This window comes from Pseudophryne corroboree, chromosome 5 (assembly GCF_028390025.1).
Source record: "Pseudophryne corroboree isolate aPseCor3 chromosome 5, aPseCor3.hap2, whole genome shotgun sequence".
In the NCBI taxonomy this organism is placed as follows: domain Eukaryota; kingdom Metazoa; phylum Chordata; class Amphibia; order Anura; family Myobatrachidae; genus Pseudophryne; species Pseudophryne corroboree.
In genome coordinates this window covers 662,332,869-662,357,430 of record NC_086448.1, presented here as the reverse complement: position 1 = coordinate 662,357,430, position 24,562 = coordinate 662,332,869, and the positions used below count along the sequence as shown (strand labels likewise).

Below are 24,562 nucleotides of genomic sequence, written 5' to 3'. Positions count from 1 at the left end.
AAATTACAGTGTCAACTTTTTCTGTAGACCATTTCCATGTTGACCTTTTGGACCTGTCAACCTTTTCACTTGTCTACTTTTTAAATGTCGACCTACTGTACTGACTCTGTCGACCTTTTGACCCTAACAACATATTGAATGTCGACCTAATTGTAGTTGACCTAATGATCTACACCTTTTCATGTGTTGTGATCATGAAGTAATCCTATAAAAAACAGACTGAAGCAGTAAAGTTATTCATTTATTTATTCATTTTAAAAACACTTATAATAACTGTAGTCAACAATACTAATAACTGTACAACAAATGTCAACAGAAGTCAAATATGTAAACTTTGATATAACAGCATATTTATTTGTAAGTAGTTATTTTCTCCTAAGGTATCGTGTAATCTATTTTAAGTTCAGTAGGCCATTAAAAGGAATAGGGCAGTCGGGGGTACATTTACTAAAGTGCAGGTTTATAGAAGTGGAGATGTTCCCGATAGCAACCACTCAGTTTCTATCATTTATCTAGCACCTTTTGGAATATAATAGTTAGAACCTGATTGGTTGCTATGGGCAAAATCGCAATGGCTATTAATCCGCAATTAGGTAAATATACCCCTATGTGTACCAGTAATGGAAGACAGTATGATGTACAGTATTGCTGTCATATATCAATATATTCTGCAGCATTTACAAATGTAGTAAATGTTAGCTCTGTAAAAAGAAATACATCATTATAAGACTAAAATATAAACATAAACACGTATTACTAAGGATAAAATTAGGCAGTTGTTTTTTTACCTGTGAAGATAAAATGCAGAAAATTATCTTAAAATAATGCACAGAAACTACAATACATGTTTAACAATGGAATATGCTTCAGCAATAAACATATATATTAGTAGATAAATAACATTTATTATAATAAAGTGCACACATCTCATCATTTGGTCCTCAAAGTCCCCTGGTAGGTTACAGTTTTCAGACCTGCTATCTTATGCACAGTTGCATTTACTGATGTCATAAAGATTTACACGTGGTCTAGTCAATCCTAACTAACAACATTCTGAAGATCAACAGGTGGTATGGAAAACATAATATCATGAGCTGTGAGGACCCTTGATGACCAGTTTGACCACCATGGTTACATACTGTCGCTTGCAAGAGTTAGTGTAAGAGACAAAAAGGGCACCATTTCCTTTGCTTCAGAATTCCTACATCCATAACCCACAGCTTAACCCTAACTGACCCCCCGCAGCCTAACCCTAATAACCTTACCCCCCCCCCCCCACACACACACACACACACACACACACACACACACACACACACACCCTAACCCTCCCCCTAGCACCTAACCCTAACCCCAACCCCTGTACTTACTTCCTGGATGTGATATAGTGTACATTTCTACATGAAAGTAGTTCTAGGCAACAGATAAGGGTTGGGGGAGGGGGGGGCATATCTGTTTCCAAGATGGGAAAACATTAAGGACACTAGATTATCAGCGTTTTTGCCATTAGGTCTTCATTCTAGCCACTTGATGGTATACCGTATTGTGATGGCACCATACAGCCTGTACAGAAGGGTAATGCATAATTGAGTTGTATTTGTTTTGTCCTTAGCAAAGTAGTTTATAACGAGAATTTTACACCTGTGTTCAACTCCATTGTGCTGCTTTAAGGAGATATCTAACCACAAGTAATCTCAACTTACTTGATCCTTGAATATGCAGTATATACTATATTCTTATATTAGCAATAGATAGGTAAAATAGATTTAAGAGCCATCAGTATTCTAGTGCCTTTTTTTTAAATAAATATTTGGTTACCATTGAATTGGTAGACAACTGTTTTGTATAAAGTTCTATATAAAGTTTTCAAAATGACATAGAGATGAAGGGGTTCCCAGGGAACCGAACCCTACCGGATTTCACTACCCGAGCCCAGGTCCAAGCCCGGCTCGGGTTTGCCCGGCTGACTCGGAAACTAGAACGAGGCAAAACATCATCATCCCACTGTCAGATTCTCACAGGTTTTGGATTCCAAATTTTTTTCACTCTGGAATTGGAGAGTGTAGCGAGAGGACGTGTCTATGTCCTCAGTGTCTGTGCGGGAGGGAAAGTGAGGTGGCGATTCCAGTGCTGTCTTGTGCTGCTCAGTCCAGTGAAGTGTCTTATGCTGCATCAGTCCAGTCACAGTAGTGATGTCCTCTGCTGCCATATGTCAAGTGTACAGGTGGGTCTCCGTTATCTTGACTGTTTTTGCGCCTAGATGGGGGTTTATGCATGCCTAGGCAATAGCTTAGGTTGCTGAGTTTAATCACGGACAGGCACGTTGAGGCGCGACTAGATACTCAGCATGCAATACACATCTCCACCACTGGGTGGCTAATGCTTCACTAATCCAGTACTTTAGTTTGAATAGCGGCGGATTGATCTACAGTACAAGCTCTGGCAAATGGTCAGTGACGACTGTAATGTTAATATACAGTCCTGTACTGCAGAGTGTACACACAGATGGTGACCAATGGTCAGACGGACAGAGTAAAAAAAAAAGTTTATTGAGACGCAAACGAATGTGTTAAAACACTTGTGTATGCAGACGCAACTAATGTGTGAACACTTGTGTATGCAGACGCAACTAATGTGTGAAAGGAATAATGTAGCTCATTGACTCTAATAGAAAATACTGTACAGAGATACTAAGGACGATGATTTGGCACCCAGGAACTTAGGGAGGAGTTTTATCTCTCTCCATTATACATAGAAAGATTAAACTTGCCACTGTATGTTACAAGCTGTTCATGCTAATTAGTACACTAATAGAGCATACTGTACAGAGATATTAAGGATGGTGATTTGTCATCCAGGAACTTAGGAGGAGCTTTTATCTCTCTCTGCTATACTTAGAAAGATTACATTGGAGAGAGATAAAAGCTCCTCCCTAAGTTCCTGGATGCCAAATCTCCGTCCTTAGTATCTTTGTACAATATGTTCTATTAGTGTACTAATTAGCACAAATACCTTATAACGTACAACACAGATTCTCACAACACAAATTCTCTAACGCCGACGATCTACAGTACTGTGTTGCTCGAACAGTAAGTTGCGTCAGAATACACTAATTTATATTTACTGGTATGTCTATAGGTGCTCATTACCACTCTGTATTTTAGATAGCGAATGAGTCGCTCCTCCAGATTTACCCCGATTTGCGTGAAACCTGTGTGCACCCTTCCTTTGAATGTTTTACAATAGATTGCAAAAAATAATAATAATAAAGTGAATGTCATGGAAAAAAAAAAAAGATTGGCACTTTGGGAATCGAACCCAGGACTCTCAGTGTGGCAGATGGGAGCCTTCATCGCTAGCCCACAACACTCCATGAAAGATTCTCAAGTTCATGTGTAACAGTACTGCAAAGAGCGATTCCTTCCCATTGGTGTTCGTTTATGCCGTTAGGGGACTCGGACGCTCATTTTGTGCACTGTACATACTGTAAAGTCAATGAGCTACATTATTCCTTTCACACATTAGTTGTGCACAAGTGTTTTAACATGTTCATTTGCGTCTGTATAAACTATACACACAGTGATTTGGCATCCAGGAACTTAGGGATTAGCTTTTATCTCTCCCCATTATACTTAATACTACGGGATTTGGAAGCTCACATATCCCTAACATCAATAGACCATACTGTATCTGTAACTTGTTCGTTTGCATCTGTATATGCTGTACTATTTGCATCTGTACTGTATATACTGTTATAGACTGTATGACATACTGTAGCATAATGTAGCATAATGGGACGCACCAGTAAAGTAGTTCTTACGCTGTAGTTCAGTATTGTATTTTAATGGAGACCACACGCTTGCACATTGGTGATTTTAAAAACAGACATCTGGTGGATAATCTTAGGTATTACACTTAAAGGTAACGCCAAACGCTCTGTGCGCCTCCCTTCGACTAGGCGTGCCTCATTGCACCCAGGCACGCTGCATATGCCTGATCGCGACTAATGCCTTAATCAGCCAAGATAACGGAGGACCCTTCTGTAGCTGTATTAATCCAGTGCAGTGGTGCTGTGTTGTCCTGCATCAGTACAGTGGTAGTGTCTTGTGCTGCATCAGTCCAGTCACAGTTGTGGTGTCCTCTGCTGCCATATGTCCAGTGCTGCTTTATAAGTCCAGTTCATTGCAGTGGTGCTGTGTTGTCCTGCATCAGTCCAGTGGTGGCATCCCTGTGCTACTGTATATGTCCAGTGGTACTGCCATATAATTCCAGTGATACTGCCGTATATGTCCAGTGGTACTGTTGTAAAAATCCAGTGGTACTGCCGTATAAATACAGTCCAGTGATACTGCCATATAAATCCAGTGATACTGCCGTATATGTCCAGTGGTACTGCCGTAAAAGTCCAGTGATACTGCCGTATATGTCTAGTGGTACTGCCGTATAAATCCAGTGATACTGGCGTATAAATCCAGTCCAGTGATACTACCATATAATTTCAGTGATACTGCCGTATAAATCCAGTGATACTGCCATATATGTCCAGTGGTACTGCCATATAAATCCAGTGGTACTGCCATATTAATCCAGTGTTACTGCCATTTATGTCCAGTGTTACTGCCAAATAAATCCAGTGGTACTGCCAAATAAATCCAATCAAGTGATACTGCCATATAATTCCAGTGATACTGCCATAAATGTCCAGTGGTACTGCCGTATAAATCCAGCGGTACTGGCGTATAAATCCAGTCCAGTGATACTGCCGTATATGTCCAGTGGTACAGCCATGTAGTTCTAGTGATACTGCTGTATATGTCCAGTGGTACTGCCGTGTAAATCCAGTGGTACTGCCATATAAATCCACTCCAGTGATACTGCAATATAATTCAGTGATACTGCCGTATATGTCCAGTGGTACTGACGTATAAATCCAGTGGTACTGGTGTATAAAACCAGTCCAGTGGTTCTGCCGTATAAGTCCACTCTAGTGTTGCTGCCATATAAGTTCAGTGGTGCTGTCCTGTGCTGTATATTATTTACACCAAAGGGGTTATTAATATTTAATCCAAATAATTTTTACAGGGTTTGCCCTGTGTGGTATAGAGGTAAGTTTTCCTTTGCTGCATTTTGTTATATAACTCCAGAAAAATAATGGAGAACAGAAATTTGGAGGATAAAATAGGGAAAGATCAAGAACCACTTCCTCCTGCTGCTGCTGCTGCTGCTGCTGTTGTTGCTACTGGGAGTAGATCATCATCCTAGAAGGGAAGTCGGAAGACCACTTGTACTACTTCAACTGACTGTCCGACAGTCCTTTGCGAGGAAGATGAAATATGGCAGCAGTCATCCTGTTGCAAAGCGGATAACTGAGGCCTTGACAGCTATGTTGTTGTTAGACGTGCGTCTGGTATCAGCCATTACTGCAGTGGGACTGCAGTTCCAACCCTAGATGTGCCAGGTGTTTGTTCCTTACACTTGTGTCGCTTAGCTTAGTCATACAGCTACCTCATTGCACCTCTTTTACTTCTTTGCATGATGTGCTGTATGGGGACTAGTTTTTTTTATGTGCCATCCTGTCTGCCACTGCAGTGCCACTCCTAGATGGGCCAGGTGTTTGTGCCACACACTTGTGTCGCTTAGTTTAGTCATACAGCTACCTCATTGCACCTCTTTTATTTCTTTGAATGATGTGCTGTTTGGGGACTAGTTTTATTTAAATCTGCCATCCTGTCTGCCACTGCAGTGCCACTCCTAGATGGGCCAGGTGTGTGTGCCACCCACTTGTGTCGCTTAGCATAGTCATACAGCCACCTCGGTGCAACCTTGTGGCCCAAAAACAATATTGTGAGGTGTTCAGGATAGACTGGAAATGAGTGGAAATGAATGTTATTGAGGTTAATATTACCCCTAAGGATCAAAATTACCCCCAAATTCTGTGATTTTAGCTGTTTTTATGTTTTAAAAAAAAAATCATCCAGATCCAAAACCAAAACACGAAAAGTGCCCGCCTCACATCTCTAATATTACACTATGAGCACTTAGGGATGTGAGGAACAGCAGCTGCGGGACACATTACTCTGAACACTCGCACATATCCCTTGAAAATAGAAAGCTGAGTTACACTTGCTTGAAAGGGAGAAGTCCCTGTTTATTTAGTGCTCAGTGATTTTTTTTTAATATCATTATTATTTAATTTTATTTATAGGGTGCCACAAGTGTTTTGCAGTGTTGTACATGGGGCACACATTAGAACAGTACAGGGTGGCACACATTATAAAAGTACTGGGGACACACAGCTTAACATTACAGTAACAAAAAAACTAAAACAGAGTAACAATTAGCAACAAAATTCTCAGTACACACTACAGCTGAGATGTAAGGAAGCAAAGGAGTAGTCATCATACTACTGGGGGTAGGTAGCCAATGGAAGAGATAAACAGTAATGAGCGAGAGGAGATGCGGGTATAGACATTCGCTACAGAGGAGAGAGCAGGGTGGGCGCTAAGGGGGCATGCCAGCATTTACCGACAGTGCTGTGCTGCTCCAGTGAGACAGCAGATGGTTCCATGGGCAGTATATCTGACCCACCTGCCTGCCCGCAGCTGGCTGTGAAGCTGTGCGGGTGAGCTCCAGTACCTGGGATCTCTCCCATGCTGGCTACTGTCTTAAACTTTCTTCTTTAGCCATGCAGTGCTGTAACTAGCGTTCATTGCACTGTGCAATCTATAGAAGCGAGATGTTGGTGCTGTGTTTTTCAGCAGGCTATGATACCGACTGCTGACACAGCACCAACCAATAACAAGCTGCAAACTACACACTATTGAGAGGACACGCTGCCCCAGGCTTTTGCTTGTTAACAGGTGCAGTCAACCATGTTACAGAAATCAAAGGCACAGTTTGCTAGCTATCCACTTGATAGTGGAAACTAAGGGCCTAATTCACATCTGATCTGCGCATGCATATGCACCACAATGCGCAGGCGCATCGGATGGGTACAACAGGCTTCTCCGGTCAGCGACGGGATGGTCTCACGTCAGCTCCGGCTCCAATCAGAAGGATTCTATCACAAAGGATAAGTAAATCCTGGGCTGCGAAGAGACCGCACAAACCGATTTTTGTGCAGCTCTGCAACATAAGCGATTGCACACTTGCACAGCGATCTAACCCTCCTCCTGTAGGCGGTGACTACATGATCGCAAGGCAGCAAAAAACACAGCCCTGCGATCAGATCTGAATTACCCCCTAAGGGCCTAATACAGATTTGATCGTTGCTGTGCATTTTCACACAGCGGGCGATCAGATCTGAACTGCGTATGCACTGCAATGCGCAGGCGCATCTGACGGGTACAACAGGTTTCGCCGGTCAGCGATGGGATGGTGTGAATAATCCATTCGCATGGGCGTTCGCAAGGAGATTGACAGGAAGAGACCATTTGTGGTTGCCAACTGACCGTTTTCAGTGATTGTCCGGAAAAACGCAGGCAGGCTCAAGCGTTTTCAGGGAGGGTGTCTGACGTCAGCTCCGGCCCCGATCAGCAGGATTCTATTGCACAAGATAAGTAAGTCCTGGGCTGTGCACAGACTGCACAAACTGATTTTTGTGCAGCTCTGCAACACAAGCAATTGCACACTTGCACAGTGATTTATCCCTCCCCCTGTAGGCGGTGACTATCTGATCGCAGGGCAGCAAAAAACACAGCCCTGCGATCAGATATGAATGACTCCCTAAGACAACCTCCAACTCTCACCAAGTATAACTACAGCAGCTTTGTGGTGAGTTTAAAGACAGACTTTATTATCGGCACTGTGCTCCCAGTTAGCAGTATCAACCTCCGCTTTGTCTCCCAGATGGGAGGGATTTGGTGCAGCTTATAGGGGGATGTAGTATAGTGACGTAGTATCATATAGGCCAGGGTATGTAGTGTAGTAATGTATTGCAGTATATAGGGGCATGTAGTGCACTGATGTGGTGTAGCATATAAGGGGATGTAGTGTAGTGATGTAGTGCAGCATATAGGGTATGTTCAATGTCGGACTGGGACATGTATGGCCCACCCGAGGAATGCAGTGGTAGGGGCCCATGTTTATGGGTGTGTCCAGTCTGCACAGGGGGTGTGGCCTGCCACCACATTGGTTTGACTAACCAATGTGGTGGCAGAGAGTGCAATGTCTGGGCGCCTTCATAAATATATACAGTCAATTGAGCTACTACATGCATGATAATGTACCAGATTAATAACAGCAATGCACTGTAGAAAATACACCATAGTTCAGTATAAGGTAACATAAGTATAATGTATTATACAAGTGCACAGTCTAGAACCTGATCCTTAGAGGGGAGGGGGGGGCAGATAGTGGGGCCCACTGGTGGTTTTCCCTGTACCTCTGTGGCCAGTCCAAGTCTGGGTATGTAGTGCAGGGTATAGGGACATGTATTGTAGTGATGTAGTTCAGCGTGTAGAGGATGTAGTATAGTGATGTATAGTAGTGCAGTGGAATAGAGTGCAGGGATATAGTGTAATGTATGGGGACACACAGGGGGGCATGTAGTGGAACACGCTGCTGGTGGGGCATGTGACACATAGGGCATTTGAGGCACATAGAGGAATATTGTCTAATAGTAACCTTTTTTAAAAATTTTTGATAATCTGATTATTTTAGTCTGATGGGGGTTGCTTTTGTGTGTGTGTGTGTGTGTGTGTGTGTGTGTGTGTGTGTGTGTGTGTGTGTGGGGGGGGGGGTGCCAAATTACTGGCGGGTGATGAAAATCCTAATTTCTACTCTGTAGAGAGCTGTAATTGAAGTGTGAGAGTAGAGGGTTGTGAGAACAGGAGGGAAGAGGGCCCTGCTCCAATGAGCTGTATCATGAAGTGAAATATTTATGTAGACAGGAAAAGAGGAGGATACAGTATTTTCAAGAACTTAGATCTCTGACTTCACTGGGTCCAAGTTAATGGAAACACCCTCATTTGAAAGATATAAAACATAACGCTACCCCAATTTATTTTTCTTTTAATGAAAATAGTTGAACTTTTTTCCGAAATTGATGGGGAACGACAAAACCTCCCACTGCCATATAAAATAAAAATAGGTACCCATGTTTGGGCTTCCCAATTACAAACTACTGTGTCACTTTTTATTTCTTGCTTGGTGAACATTTGTGGTGCTGGTGTGATACATTCAATAGCCCAGCTTATAAAACAATATGCTCTCTGGAGTATTTAAATGTATGTACTGTATGCTGTATATAACAAATTGAAAACATTTTAGTGTAGTTGAATCTCTCAACTCATAGCACCCCCAGTGTTATGTGAGCCCATGTACTGTATATGGGATAACATGCTGCTTTAAACACATGTATCTATTCGTAAAAGGTATTGCATTTGATTTTTTTTCCAATATTTGCTCACATTTAGTAAATGTAAGAATTTTTTTTACTTTATTTCTACTGTATAACCTTCTGAAAATCTTTTGTTACAAATGTAATAACCCTTTATTTGATTTAGTAAGTTGTTTAGTTTTCTAAATGGTATGCCTTCCCCACTTTTGTGCCCCTCATTGTATGCTGTACTGTAGGTTGTCTAGTTCCGCAAATCTATTCCTCACGGCCATTTCCCTGGCTTTTCCTTTAGGGCTCTTAGAATGTACTCATAACATGTACGAAAAAAATAAATTAAAAAAACTTGGATGTGTATATTTGTGCACCCGGCACCCTCTTAGTCATACAGTATAACTGGGTAAGCATTCTGGTCATAAGACCCACAGTTATTCAGAAAGGTATGACTTTTCCTCTTTTTCGACTGTTTGTCAAGTTTAGGAAAGTAATGAGATATTTTATATTCTTTTATTATGCCACATTCTGTGAAATATTGTGCATACCAGGCTTGGGTTAAAAAGGTAAGTGACACATCATTTGTAAGTTAAAAGGATGATACAGCATTGATAAATTGTCCAGGTTACACAATGGTATGCCTTCCTACCCTCTTTTTGTTTATATGATATCGGACAATGTAAAATCACACAAAAAGTGATCTGTGGATATTTGTACTCCTGGTATCCACTGCGTAAATTCAACCCAAATAAATGGGTCTCATTCTTGTCCTAAAACTGGAAGCAAGTTCAACTGTTTACGCTATGTTTTTCTAATAAACAAATAAATAAAAAATTTATTATTTTCCGCTATTACTGTACTCCACTTTCTGGAAACGACTGTACTGGAAAGGTGACTTATTTGATACAGCATGTTGTATAGTTTTCCAAATGGTGTTCATTGTTGAACTACCCATAGTATTATTAATGTAAGCATTTCATAACAGTGCAAACCAGGGGAAAAAAAGACATTCATTTTATTATGAAGCTTACAGTATGTGTAGAATCCTTAAAGTTGTGTTATTGGGAGAGTGCATTGATAATAAATCCAGAAACACAAAGGAAGGAATATAATAAATTGCAGGTTCAAGTGATAATAAAGTCGATAGAACCTACAATGAGTTTTGCACGTATTTCAGTGGAACCTAGTCCAATGCAACAGGTTGTAAGATAGCGTCTAACTCGGCAATCATTTGTTGATGTGTGGTGGCTTAAAAAGTCACACTCGCCAACATTTCATGTCTACTGCAAACTCATTTTTCTGGGGGAAACGGCTTTGATGCCAACTGACCAAGGGCTAGTGGATTCATGGTGCAGTGACCCCCCACAATGTAGGTTCCCCTTCTATGATACAACTAGCCCTTGATGGTCAAGCCTAGCACTGATAAAAGAAAACCTGAGGGGACCCCATGCACTTTTCCTTCCAGTGTATCCTATACCAGCCTAGGCACACATGCTAGTGCTGCTTAAGCTCACAAGGGAGATCTGCACATTTTTTATCTTCATTTTTTATTATTTTGTTTTAACTGGATTTGCACACATGAAGCACAACGAGATCTTACTGCCCCTGAATCTGATCAAGATTTAAATATAACGCACCGAGAAGATTGCCCCTGCCATATGAAAAATAAGAGACCAGTTAATTCCAAACGGGGAACAAGTACCCTAAATAGGACTCAAAGGAGATCATCGCCGAAGAATCACAAGACAAGAGGAAACAATCTCAGAGAGAGAGAGTATTTAGAGGACATCTCGCCTGAGAGAGAAGATGAATTTGTACATAGAAGCCCCAGAAGAGACACAGGGAGAACCCAGTATTTTTCACCAATAAGAAAGGAAAGAGCAGCGGGCAGAAGCTTCAACAATAGAAATTATCAGCACTATAGGTCCAGAAGTCCATACCGTTATAGAGACTGGAATAGGAGATATCAGAATTATGGGGATGAAGGCAATAGAAATTGGAGAAATAATATAGACAACAGAGACAGGACCGTCACGAAAAGACAAGATGACCATGTCCGTTTTTTAGACAGACGCCATTATCAGAAGTACTAAAGAAAAGAAAAAGGGGGAAGCGAGGAGGAATAAAAAAGAAGAAAAAAACTGCAAAAAAATCCAAAGACACGGAACCAATTTCGACAACCACGGCTAACAACATCATGGAACCAACACAGGGAAAAATCTTTAATTTAAGCAATAGGAACCTCACTGACATAGAAGAAAAACTGCTGTTAAAAGGGCTCAAATACGCACCTACCAATAAACCTTCACCATTTGATGTATACATTGACGTGGAAAAGTTTATAAGAAAACTGACAGTTAAAAAATTCTTCTTAACAAAAAGTCCTGCGGAGCTGAAAGAGATGGACGGCACGAGGGAACAATTTAAGAAAAAATCGACCTTTTATCCGAAATACCTGAAGGGAAGTCTCATGGATAGTTTCCACAAATCTGTCTTGGAGGACATGGAAAGACTAGATCAAGTGAAAACGAAGAAGTGGAACCTGTCAAAAAAGGAACGATTGGCATTGAAGGCACTTCAGAAAGATGACAGTATTGTGATAAAACCATGCGATAAAGGAGGAGGAGTGGCTATACTGAATAAGGAAGATTACATGAAAGAGATTTACCATCAATTAGAAGATGGAGGTACATATTCAAAATTAAGAAGCGACCCCACTAATAGAATAAAAAATGCCCTCAGTCAACTGTTAAAGGCACACTTGGATAAAAAAACAATCACCGAGAAAGAATTTGAGTACCTCAACGTTCTAGATCCAGCAATACCAATTATCTATGTGTTACCGAAGGTACATAAGAATCCAACGAAACCACCAGGAAGTCCAATCGTGGCAGGGGTGGGCAGCTTAACAGCCAATCTTTCAGAATTCATCGATGCCCACCTACAACCACTGGTAACAAAGACGCCTTTCCACCTTAAGGACACCACTGACATACTACAAAAGATCAACACATTTGAATGGGCTGAGGATATGTGGATGGCAACAGCCGATGTGGAAGCACTATACACCAACATACCACACGAGAAGGGATTAGAAGCCGTCAAATATTACCTGGATAAAACAGACTACTCTGTGGACAAAAAAGAATTTCTTCTGGAAGGAATAAGATTCATACTTAAGAACAACTACTTCCATTTTGATGGGACATACTATAACCAACTTGTCGGTACCGCAATGGGGACAAAATTCGCCCCAAGTTTTGCGAACTTATTTATGTCTTACTGGGAGGAAAAAAATATCAAGACGAATCAACTTTTTGGAAAAGATCTCATCCTGTGGTATCGTTATATAGACGACATTATCTTTTTTTGGAAAGGGAATGAAGAAACCCTCAAGACTTTCTCAGAGGAACTAAATTCCAATGATTCAAACATTAAACTGAGTGTTACAACCAGCCAAACAGAATTAAGCTTCTTGGATTTATCGCTATACATTGAAGACTGCAAACTGGAGACCAAATGTTTTAGAAAACCAACGGACGCCAATAATTACATTGCAATGACCAGTGAGCATCATTCCAACTGGCTTACGAGTGTCCCCAAAAGTCAATTCCTAAGACTAAGACAAAATTGCAGCAAGAAAACAGTGTGCGAAGAACAAATAAACATCATGAAAAAGGGCTTCATAAACAAAGGTTATGATGAAAATAAGTTAGAAAAATTTAAAAATGAAGCCCTTCAACAAGACCGCACTAAACTCTTGGAAGGGACCAAGAAAATGAAAGAAAAGGAGAACAAAACTCAATTCGCTTTTATCACTCAGTATAACAGCCAACATAGGAAAATGGAATCCATTGTGCGAAGACATTGGCATCTTCTGCTGAAAGACCCTGTGTTGAAAGGAGTGCTACCACAATTACCACGTTTCATCTACAGAAAAGCCCCCAATTTGAAAGACAAACTTACTAGAAGCGCATTACCATACCAGGATCACCATCCCATTAGAAATAAAGGTTTCTTCAGAGGTGGGACGTGCCAGGCCTGTCGAGCAATCAAATCAGAAGGATCCAAGTATGAGGATTTCACAGTCAAAGAGAATAAATATAAACTACAGCAATTCATGACATGCCACACTACTAATGTGGTTTACCTGATAGAATGTAGTTGTAACCTGGTATATATAGGTCGAACTAGCAGAGCCCTGAAGACTAGACTAAGTGAACACCTCCGTAATATCAAGAAGGGCTTAACCACACATTCTTTATCCAACCATTTCAAAGAAGTCCACAACTGCTCCACTAACAATATCGTCCGTTTTCTAGCAATCGAGAACGTTAAGAACAATTGGAGATATAGAGACAAAGCCACTCGTTTGGCAAAAAGTGAAATGAAATGGATTCACAAAGTTAAAAGCCTCACCCCGCATGGACTCAACACAGATTTTGAGTTAAAATGGTTCCTCTAATCCTCACTTCAACCATCACTATTCTCTGTCACAATCCATATATTTCCTCTACCAACTATCAATTTCTTTCCATACCATATTAGTTTTAGAACCTTTTAAGTCCTTTACTAAAATGTTGATTTCAATTTACTCTGCTATATGTATATTGTCTTTAATGTTAAACCATTAATATGAGCTATATTCCCTCCACCAACTATTATTTTCTTTGCACATCACATTAGCTTTAAAGTCCTTTTCTAATATATGTTGATTTTAATATTGTCTTTATTGTCAAATCAGCATTATGGGCATTGTTGCCCACTTGCAAAATGGAGCTGGGATCCAGGAAGTATGTGAATAAGAGGCCCAGTAAATAGTTCCATGGAAGGGAGTGCCTCCTGTTTAGATTTATATACAAAGATCCGTACACAAGGAACTGAACGATAAAAAACTTTGAACAATATAGTATTGGATACAGGGCAAAGACTCTATTTACTTCATTTGATGCCGGTGGCCGCGACCGGAAGTGTACTACCGGAAGCCACTGTGCGCTTCAAGTGCGTTCCATCAGAAGATGTTGGAAACCCCGGTTAATGGATGACCGGAAGTACGTCACCGGAAACCCTCATGCGTTCCAAGGGCGTTCCACCGGGAGAAGCGCCGAACGTTCTGTTTAAATATGACTATGTCTCTCCTCTCAAGAACGTTATACAGACTGAGGAGATGTGGATTTATTACTAATTAAAAAGTGTAAATGACTGGCTAGGAGATATTACGTACCATTTATCCCTGCCGGGACCGGAAGTCACATGAACGTCACTTCCGGTAATCACGACGCAATTTTAGTGATTATTATTTTAAAAAAAGTACTCAGAGTTCTGTTTTCATGAGACTCACCATCCTGTATACATGTTTATTTGTAATGTTTATGTGCAATTTAGGCACTATCTAAGGTTTATTCATTATTGGAAAGATATGACCTCTGAACCGGAAGTAATGATGATTTTAGGTATAAATAGGACATCCTGTTCACTTCACCCTCACTGCCTGATGAAGGGAGATTCCCGAAACGCGTAGCAGCAGGAGAGTGAAGTCTTGACTAAACCCTCAACAGGTGAAAGGCTAATCCAGACGATTGTAACGTGGACGTGGGAACCCGGTTCCGGAGCCAGTTACCCTAAGGTCACATCTGATACGCCCACTTAATACTCTCATCTGGTAATCCTCCACCTTTATTACCCTCCATTTGGGAGAAAAATACTTTTATCAATCCAGATCTGCAATTTTATGTGTGTTTTGCATGTTTTATTTTTATGATATTATTCATTGTATTAAATCTTGCCCTAATCAAATATACTACACTATATGCTGTTTATTCCTTTTTTTACATGTGAAACAAATTTAAGAACATATACATATAGGTAGTATTAAGGGAAGTATTACTTTTTATGTGAGCACATAAGATACAAGTTTATTCTTTGTGTGTATTTTACGCATTTAGCGCACCCTATTGCACTTACTCTATCTTTTTCACCATTACACATCGGTATAAGGGAATACCATTGGTGCAAAGGGGTAGCTGCTTTTGCCATTGGCGCCATATTCGTTCTCTTCACTTTCTCTATACCACAGCACGACTATTCCCTTAATTAGAGAACCTTTAGGCGACAACATGTTTTCCCATCTGAAAAGCAGAGAAGAAAAATGTAAGGAAATATTCCTCACTACATCCCCCACTATGGTAGATGAAGACTTAATGACAATGATGGACCGACTGGAAAAACTACTATTAAAAGAGAATCGCATTTGGTGGGAATGCGCAACCTTAGAAAAGTACGTAACTGATCAAATTATCCCGAAGGGGCTTAGAATCAAGAAATTACCCTCTTTCGATGACAGCAGTGATAAATTTAAAGACGAGTGGATGCGCACATTGGAGATCTGCTCATACACACTAATAGAGTTAATTATGAAAGAACGTAGAGACAAGTTAAAAATCATCAAAGATCAGATCGCGGTAATCCAATCGAATATTGAATCTTCCCAGGAATTACCGGAATACAAGAAAAAAGAAAAGGAGATACAACAGAGAATTGTGATCAATACAAAAGAAATAATGATTAAGAAACAGAAAAAATTAAAACGAGACCATGAATATTATAAAAAAGAAGGGAAGGACCCCTTTGCACATATGAAAGATGATAACTCCATGGTATCTATATGCTCCATTACTGAAGATCACGAAGTCATCTCACCTGAATCTGATCAAGATTTAAATATAACGCACCGAGAAGATTGCCCCCGCCATATGAAAAATAAGAGACCAGTTAATTCCAAACGGGGAACAAGTACCCTAAATAGGACTCAAAGGAGATCATCGCCGAAGAATCACAAGACAAGAGGAAACAATCTCAGAGAGAGAGAGTATTTAGAGGACATCTCGCCTGAGAGAGAAGATGAATTTGTACATAGAAGCCCCAGAAGAGACACAGGGAGAACCCAGTATTTTTCACCAATAAGAAAGGAAAGAGCAGCGGGCAGAAGCTTCAACAATAGAAATTATCAGCACTATAGGTCCAGAAGTCCATACCGTTATAGAGACTGGAATAGGAGATATCAGAATTATGGGGATGAAGGCAATAGAAATTGGAGAAATAATATAGACAACAGAGACAGGACCGTCACGAAAAGACAAGATGACCATGTCCGTTTTTTAGAGAGACGCCAGTATCAGAAGTACTAAAGAAAAGAAAAAGGGGGAAGCGAGGAGGAATAAAAAAGAAGAAAAAAACTGCAAAAAAATCCAAAGACACGGAACCAATTTCGACAACCACGGCTAACAACATCATGGAACCAACACAGGGAAAAATCTTTAATTTAAGCAATAGGAACCTCACTGACATAGAAGAAAAACTGCTGTTAAAAGGGCTCAAATACGCACCTACCAATAAACCTTCACCATTTGATGTATACATTGACGTGGAAAAGTTTATAAGAAAACTGACAGTTAAAAAATTCTTCTTAACAAAAAGTCCTGCGGAGCTGAAAGAGATGGATGGCACGAGGGAACAATTTAAGAAAAAATCGACCTTTTATCCGAAATACCTGAAGGGAAGTCTCATGGATAGTTTCCACAAATCTGTCTTGGAGGACATGGAAAGACTAGATAAAGTGAAAACGAAGAAGTGGAACCTGTCAAAAAAGGAACGATTGGCATTGAAGGCACTTCAGAAAGATGACAGTATTGTGATAAAACCATGCGATAAAGGAGGAGGAGTGGCTATACTGAATAAGGAAGATTACATGAAAGAGATCTACCATCAATTAGAAGATGGAGGTACATATTCAAAATTAAGAAGCGACCCCACTAATAGAATAAAAAATGCCCTCAGTCAACTGTTAAAGGCACACTTGGATAAAAAAACAATCACCGAGAAAGAATTTGAGTACCTCAACGTTCTAGATCCAGCAATACCAACCATCTATGTGTTACCGAAGGTACATAAGAATCCAACGAAACCACCAGGAAGTCCAATCGTGGCAGGGGTGGGCAGCTTAACAGCCAATCTTTCAGAATTCATCGATGCCCACCTACAACCACTGGTAACAAAGACGCCTTTCCACCTTAAGGACACCACTGACATACTACAAAAGATCAACACATTTGAATGGGCTGAGGATATGTGGATGGCAGCAGCCGATGTGGAAGCACTATACACCAACATACCACACGAGAAGGGATTAGAAGCCGTCAAATATTACCTGGATAAAACAGACTACTCTGTGGACAAAAAAGAATTTCTTCTGGAAGGAATAAGATTCATACTTAAGAACAACTACTTCCATTTTGATGGGACATACTATAACCAACTTGTCGGTACCGCAATGGGGACAAAATTCGCCCCAAGTTTTGCGAACTTATTTATGTCTTACTGGGAGGAAAAAAATATCAAGACGAATCAACTTTTTGGAAAAGATCTCATCCTGTGGTATCGTTATATAGACGACATTATCTTTTTTTGGAAAGGGAATGAAGAAACCCTCAAGACTTTCTCAGAGGAACTAAATTCCAATGATTCAAACATTAAACTGAGTGTTACAACCAGCCAAACAGAATTAAGCTTCTTGGATTTATCGCTATACATTGAAGACTGCAAACTGGAGACCAAATGTTTTAGAAAACCAACGGACGCCAATAATTACATTGCAATGACCAATGAGCATCATTCCAACTGGCTTACGAGTGTCCCCAAAAGTCAATTCCTAAGACTAAGACAAAATTGCAGCAAGAAAACAGTGTGCGAAGAACAAATAAACATCATGAAAAAGGGCTTCATAAACAAAGGTTATGATGAAAATAAGTTAGAAAAATTTAAAAATGAAGCCCTTCAACAAGACCGCACTAAACTCTTGGAAGGGACCAAGAAAATGAAAGAAAAGGAGAACAAAACTCAATTCGCTTTTATCACTCAGTATAACAGCCAACATAGGAAAATGGAATCCATTGTGCGAAGACATTGGCATCTTCTGCTGAAAGACCCTGTGTTGAAAGGAGTGCTACCACAATTACCACGTTTCATCTACAGAAAAGCCCCCAATTTGAAAGACAAACTTACTAGAAGCGCATTACCATACCAGGATCACCATCCCATTAGAAATAAAGGTTTCTTCAGATGTGGGACGTGCCAGGCCTGTCGAGCAATCAAATCAGAAGGATCCAAGTATGAGGATTTCACAGTCAAAGAGAATAAATATAAACTACAGCAATTCATGACATGCCACACTACTAATGTGGTTTACCTGATAGAATGTAGTTGTAACCTGGTATATATAGGTCGAACTAGCAGAGCCCTGAAGACTAGACTAAGTGAACACCTCCGTAATATCAAGAAGGGCTTAACCACACATTCTTTATCCAACCATTTCAAAGAAGTCCACAACTGCTCCACTAACAATATCGTCCGTTTTCTAGCAATCGAGAACGTTAAGAACAATTGGAGATATAGAGACAAAGCCACTCGTTTGGCAAAAAGTGAAATGAAATGGATTCACAAAGTTAAAAGCCTCACCCCGCATGGACTCAACACAGATTTTGAGTTAAAATGGTTCCTCTAATCCTCACTTCAACCATCACTATTCTCTGTCACAATCCATATATTTCCTCTACCAACTATCAATTTCTTTCCATACCATATTAGTTTTAGAACCTTTTAAGTCCTTTACTAAAATGTTGATTTCAATTTACTCTGCTATATGTATATTGTCTTTAATGTTAAACCATTAATATGAGCGATATTCCCTCCACCAACTATTATTTTCTTTGCACATCACATTAGCTTTAAAGTCCTTTTCTAATATATGTTGATTTTAATATTGTCTTTATTGTCAAATCAGCATTATGGGCATTGTTGCCCACTTGCAAAATGGAGCTGGGATCCAGGAAGTATGTGAATAAGAGGCCCAGTAAATAGTTCCATGGAAGGGAGTGCCTCCTGTTTAGATTTATATACAAAGATCCGTACACAAGGGACTGAACGATAAAAAACTTTGAACAATACAGTATTGGATACAGGGCAAAGACTCTATTTACTTCATTTGATGCCGGTGGCCGCGACCGGAAGTGTACTACCGAAAGCCACTGTGCGCTTCAAGTGCGTTCCATCGGAAGATGTTGGAAACCCCGGTTAATGGATGACCGGAAGTACGTCACCGGAAACCCTCATGCGTTCCAAGGGCGTTCCACCGGGAGAAGCGCCGAACGTTCTGTTTAAATATGACTATGTCTCTCCTCTCAAGAACGTTATACAGACTGAGGAGATGGGGATTTATTACTAATTAAAAAGTGTAAATGACTGGCTAGGAGATATTACGTACCATTTATCCCTGCCGGGACCGGAAGTCACATGAACGTCACTTCCGGTAATCACGACGCAATTTTAGTGATTATTATTTTAAAAAAAGTACTCAGAGTTCTGTTTTCATGAGACTCACCATCCTGTATACATGTTTATTTGTAATGTTTATGTGCAATTTAGGCACTATCTAAGGTTTATTCATTATTGGAAAGATATGACCTCTGAACCGGAAGTAATGATGATTTTAGGTATAAATAGGACATCCTGTTCACTTCACCCTCACTGCCTGATGAAGGGAGATTCCCGAAACGCGTAGCAGCAGGAGAGTGAAGTCTTGACTAAACCCTCAACAGGTGAAAGGCTAATCCAGACGATTGTAACGTGGACGTGGGAACCCGGTTCCGGAGCCAGTTACCCTAAGGTCACATCTGATATGCCCACTTAATACTCTCATCTGGTAATCCTCCACCTTTATTACCCTCCATTTGGGAGAAAAATACTTTTATCAATCCAGATCTGCAATTTTATGTGTGTTTTGCATGTTTTATTTTTATGATATTATTCATTGTATTAAATCTTGCCCTAATCAAATATACTACACTATATGCTGTTTATTCCTTTTTTTACATGTGAAACGAATTTAAGAACATATACATATAGGTAGTATTAAGGGAAGTATTACTTTTTATGTGAGCACATAAGATACAAGTTTATTCTTTGTGTGTATTTTACGCATTTAGCGCACCCTATTGCACTTACTCTATCTTTTTCACCATTACACATCGGTATAAGGGAATACCATTGGTGCAAAGGGGTAGCTGCTTTTGCCATTGGCGCCATATTCGTTCTCTTCACTTTCTCTATACCACTTTGGGCTTTATAAGACTCTGTGACTTATTCTGGCATGATTTCAGGGGAGGCAATCAGGAGACCGCCAGAATCCCATCACAATGGCGATGCCAGAATCCCAACAGGCTGTGAAATACCGCCACTGGAAAACCGGCACAACAGGCTTTTCTCTCTCTACGGGTGTCCATGACACACATAGAGGGAGAATAAATCCTGTGGCAAGCATAGCAAGCCACCGTGCCCACAGCATGGCGAGCGCATCAAGCTCGCAAGGGGCAATCTATCTCTTGCCCCGCAGCTGGGATCCCGCTGTCGGTATTATGACAGCTGGGATCCTGGCCACCAGTAAATACAGTAGTATGTATTCTGATTCCAGCTATTTTACAACTCACACTATTACATCTAGCAACTTGTATGTTTAATATTAGAAACATCTGAAGGGTGGGTTGTGTCGGGTAATAATGGTGGGATCAAGATTCTCGTGGGTGAGGCTGTACTTGCATATTATTATTATTATTATTATTATTATTATCATCATCATCATTTATTCATATGGCACCACAAGGGTTCTGCAGCACCTAACAAAGGGGGTCATTCTGAGTTGATCGCTCGCTAGCAGTTTTTAACAGCCGTGCAAACGCTATGCCGCCGCCCACTGGGAGTGTATTTTAGCTTAGCAGAAGTGCAAACGTTTTTATCGCAGTGCGCATGCAAAAAAAATTTGTGTAGTTTCAGAGTAGCTCAAAACCTACTCAGCGCTTGTGATCACTTCAGACTATTCAGTTCTGGACTTGACGTCACACACCTGCCAGCGTGCGCCCAGCCACGGCTGCGTTTTCCCTGGCACGCCTGTGTTTTTCCGAACACTCCCTGAAAACAGTCAGTTGCCACCCAGAAACGCCCACTTCATGTCAATCACTCTGTGGCAACCAGTGCGACTGAAATGCATCGCTAGACTCTGTGCAAATCTGCATAATTTGTTGTGCCCGTACGTCGCGCGTGTGCATTGTACTGCATACGCATGCGCAGAACTGCCATTTTTTAGCCTGAGTGCTGCGCTGCGAACAAATGCAGCTAGTGATCAACTCGGAATGACCTCCAAAGTACATAAACAAATGAGCATAACAAGAAAACAAGGACTTACAGTACAAGACAATGTAGGACAAGTACATTTCTGCATCAGGGGACATGACACCTAGATAAGCATAAGGTTGACAGAACTGAGGGTTAGGTGCCTTTGTAGGGAGTATGGAGTAGAATACATTCTACATTCTAAATGAAGGGGGAGGGGCAGACAGAGGTGGCACAGATGGGAAGGACAGTGAGCATGGAACAGAGTGTTAGGATGAGAGATGGCTGGGTTTGATGAAGAAGTGAGTCTATTATATACAGTGTGTGGGTCTACTACATATGTTGACTACAATCTCGTCCACAAATTGCCTGAAAATCTCGATTTTCAAAAATTGCAATATATTACGTTTCCCGGAAATTGTTTTATTTGTTAAATTATCAAAATCATTTTAAAAAAGACCCCCACACACACACACATTTGTTTGCTGTTCACTTGTGCAAAGTCTTCTGAAAACACAGGATATGATTTGTGTGGGGTGGTATGATATTCATCATGTTGACACGAAAATGTTGTCATAGTCACAATGTTGACATTGACCAAATTGACATTCATCATGTTGACAGTGATGAAATGTCAACATGTTAGAATGTCAACATTTTATCCCTGGGGACCCAGCGGTGACTTACCTGCTCCTGGTAGGTGGCCCGCAGTGGCTGCAGCATGACTTCTGAATCCTGGCAGTCATGTGACCATCACTTCCAGATCAGAACTCTGATACTCCAGCATTCCATTGATTATGTCTGCCCTATCCCTAACACTAATCACTACCCTTATTCTCCGTCCAGTACCTAACCTCCCCCCAGTAACTTTCCCTAACCCTCCCACTCGCAGATTAACCTTCCAGTGTTGACTTTTTACTTATCAATTTTCTGAGAATGTTGACACATTGTCTGTCAACATTTTAACTGTGGTGTTGACCTTTTGAGTATATCGCATTTGAGTGGGTACTGGACACAAAAAGGAGATGCTGAAATGTGAACAACAAAAAATTCCCAAAATAGGCTCAACAAAGTGGCGAAAAAGACTGAGCAGTGAAGGGGTTAATGTATGAATCTCAAAAACCTGAAAAAAATACTTATTGGGTTTCTAGTATTATAAAGGTTTCAGCACAAATGTGAAATTGCCAAATAGCATTGTTATGCTCTATGAAATTGGTAAGACAGAGTGAAACACTAAAATATGTTTAAAATCCAGACCCTCTGTTCATCTCTGCGCCACATTCACCTTCACATTTTACACTGCTACGGTACTATATTTTGGTTTATCTTTCTCTTTATCCTTTTCTTCTTATACATTCACCGTCATTTTGCAGATCAATATCTGAGTTTGAAATAAAGCCTTTGAAGCTGTACTGCAAGAACTGTGGAGGAGAGATCTTAAAATATGAATTGTTCAAATAAAAGGTTATCAGCAAACCCTATGGTACTCATATTTATACAGTGCGGTGTTCAGCAAATCATTTCTGTAATATATTCGACTTAACCTGGGCTTTGCTGTAATGTCTGTTTGCAGTATTCTTAAAAATCTATAGTTTATAAATGTAACAAAAATAGAGATTTTTTTTTGCCAAAATACCATGCCCAAATACAGAACAAAGCAAGTGGTCCACTGGTCAGCTTTCAAACTTTGCTTATATATATTTACATATTAGAGCTACAGTATACATATAGCTATACATGTAAGAACACTTAACTATGCAAGAGGAGTGGTGCATGTTCTTAGGAACACTCTGTGGTATACAGTAGTGTACAGATGTGTACCTATACCCTACACTAGGGGTGGGCAAAATACGGCCCGCGGGCCGGATGCGGCCCGCAAACCGATCCTGCCCGGCCCACTGCCTCCCACCAGCGAGCAATGACAAGCGGCCCGACTGGCTGAGCTGCTTGTCATTGCTCTGCACTGCAGAACCTCCAAGCTGCCGGCGGCGCCTCTCTCCCCTGCTGCTGCGTTGTAGCAGCCTCCTCCAGAGTCCCCAGTGACAACGGCTGTGTTCAGCCGAGAAGGGGACGGGGTTACGTGCCAATGAGGGGGCGGGGCTACACGGGACCTCAGGGGGCGGAGCTACACGGGACAAGAGCCAGACTGCTACAGATCCATTCTTCCTGCCACTGCCAGCCAGATCAGTAAGTTAATGGGAAAAGTGAAAGAAAGTGTGTGTGTGTGTGTGTGTGTGTGTGTGTGTGTGTGTGTGTGATAGTGTGCATATATTTGTGTGTGCGGGCAGTGGCGTCAGACTGTTTTTAGGTTTGGGGGAGAGATCTTTAGCTCTCGCTGTACCAACCCCTCCCGTGTTCTGTCACCATGTCACCCCCATGTTCTGTCACTATGTCACCCCCCCGTGTTCTGTCACTGTGTCACCCCGCCGTGCTCTGTCACTGTCACCCCCACCGTGTTCTGTCACCCCCCCCTCCCCGTGTTCTTTCACTGTGTCACCCCCCCCCCCGTGTTCCGTCACCGTGTCACACATCCGTGTTCTGTCACGGTTACCCCCACCGTGTTCTGTTACTGTGTCACACCCCCCAGTGTTCTGTCACTGTCACCCCCCTCCCTGTGTTCTGTCACCGTGTCACCCCCACCATGTTCTGTCACTGTCACCCCCCCTCCCCGTGTTCTTTCACTGTGTCACACCCCCCGTGTTCTGTCACCGTGTCACACATCCGTGTTCTGTCACTGTCACCCCCCCTCCCCGTGTTCTGTCACTGTGTCACCCCCACCGTTTTCTGTCACTGTGTCACACACCCGTGTTCTGTTACTGTCACCCCCCTCCCCGTGTTCTGTCACCGTGTCACCCCCACCGTGTTCTGTCACCATGTCACACACCCGTGTTCTGTCACTGTCACCCCCCCTCCCCGTGTTCTGTCACCGTGTCACCCCCCCCATGTTCTGTCACCATGTCACCCCCACCGTGTTCTGTCACTGTGTCACACCCCCTGTGTTTTGTCACCCCC

At 41.3% G+C, this 24,562-nt stretch overlaps 1 protein-coding gene across 1 annotated transcript in view; it reads right to left on the bottom strand.

Annotated features, from left to right (window-relative positions):
• The window catches only part of SNTG1 (syntrophin gamma 1), a 1,036,287-nt gene that overhangs the window by 122,753 nt on the left and 888,972 nt on the right, over nt 1-24,562 (bottom strand). The gene's annotated exons all lie outside the window — the stretch shown is intronic.